Source organism: Brassica oleracea, chromosome C8 (assembly GCF_000695525.1).
Source record: "Brassica oleracea var. oleracea cultivar TO1000 chromosome C8, BOL, whole genome shotgun sequence".
NCBI lineage: Eukaryota > Viridiplantae > Streptophyta > Magnoliopsida > Brassicales > Brassicaceae > Brassica > Brassica oleracea.
In genome coordinates this window covers 12,457,158-12,459,159 of record NC_027755.1, presented here as the reverse complement: position 1 = coordinate 12,459,159, position 2,002 = coordinate 12,457,158, and positions in this window count along the sequence as shown.

The window sequence follows — 2,002 nt, the reverse complement described above, 5'->3', positions numbered from 1 at the left end:
TGAAATAGACGTCCAAAGATTATACATTTACAAAGGTAGCTAATCAAATGCCAGACACATTTGCTGACCCGAAAAAGAATGATTAAGTCATATATAAACCAGCTTGTAAAGCACCAACTAAATTGATGTCCAAGAGAGCCACAGTCAAGTTGCTACAGAGTCTATATAAGATAGACCAATAAGTTCCAAAAGATAAGAATCCTCGGAAACAAAAGAGAAAAGTGCATAGAATGATAAAACAAATCCGAGGTCAAGAAAACCATACCAGAAATAGAGATAAGGCCGGCCGGCTCTAAGGTACAGGTACCAAACAGTGTAGCTTGGGATGCCAAGCTGCAAAGTATTAAAGGTCCTGATAATAATGAATCTCAATCGATTATATCATGTGTGGAACATAATGGAACACAATAAGGAATGTCGACATAAGATGATACAATGTAGCACTTGAATTTATGAATATAAGCGAGGATCATGAACCCACGTCAATATAAGAATGCGCACTCGTAGAACAGATTGAATGAAAACATGGGGTTAAATAGTTTAAAGAAGAAAGGCGTATTTGGCCATATGATTAAGACGCCATATGATGTTAAAACCACTGGATATAAATGGGTCTTGTGAGGAATAGAAATCGTGAGATATAAAGCTAATGTTACACAAGGATTCTCACAAAGACTAGTAATAGATTATGAGGAGATATACTCCCACGTGGTGGATGCAATTATTTTTAAGATTTCTCTGGCTATATAAGAGAGAAAATTAAACTTGCAGCAAACTGATGTAGTGACTGCATATTTATATGGTCCACTGGATAATGAAAGTACTAGAGGCTGAATGTACAGCAAGTTCTCGAGAACAATATTGATAATCATCGAAATATATGATCTGAATATCCTAGGAACCTCTGGATACAATTTCCCAAGCGGTTGAATACCTTAAGAAAGAAATTGAGATGAAAGATCTCGGGAAAACAAAATTATGTTTGGGATTATAACTTGAGTACATAAATGATGGGATCCTTGTGCATCAGATGGCATACACTGAAAAGGTACTCAAGAGATTCAATATGGCCGATTGCCATTCTCTGACCAGTCCCATGGTCGTGAGGTATCTCGGCCTGGACACTGACCCATTCCATCCCAAGATGGACGATGAAGATGACTTAGGTCCCGAAATGCCATATCTCAGTGCCATAGGAGCTTTAATGTACTTGGCAACTCACACACGGCCTGATATAAGCTTTGCCGTGAAACTACTATCTAGGTTTAGCTCATGTCCGACCCAGAGGCATTGGAATGGGATCAAACATGTTCTTCGTTATCTGCAAGGAACGAAAGACTTTTGTCTATATTATACTAACCATCACAAAGATGGTTTAATTGGCTTTGCTGATGCTGGTTATTTATCAGATCCACATCAAGCTCGATCACAGACAGGATATGTCTTTACACATGGAGGTATGGCCATATCATAGCGTTCCATGAAACAAACCATCGTGGCCACTTCATCTAATCACTCGGAAATCTTGGCCGTACATGAGGCCAGCCGCGAGTGTGTTTGGTTGAGGTCGATGACCCAACACGTCCGAGCTGATTGCGGGATGGCAGAGTACAAAAAGCCAACTGTGATGTATGAGGACAATGCTGCGTGCATTGCTCAGCTCAAGGACGGTTACATAAAAGGTGATAGGACGAAGCACATATTGCCTAAGTTCTTCTTTACTCACGAGCTTCAGAAAGCCGGTGAGGTCCAGGTCGTCCAAGTACTATCCAGCGACAATTCAGCTGACCTATTCAGCAAGGCACTTCCTACCTGCACGTTCAGGAAGCTCAAGCATCAGATTAGGATGCGTAGGCTGAAGGACCTCCACTGAGGTTCACATCAGGGGGAGTATTACGTGTTGTACTCTTTTTCCTTTATCATGGTTTTGCCCCACTGGGTTTTCCTGATAAGGTTTTAATGAAGCAACATTAAGCGTATTACAATCCCTGTATGGTTATGG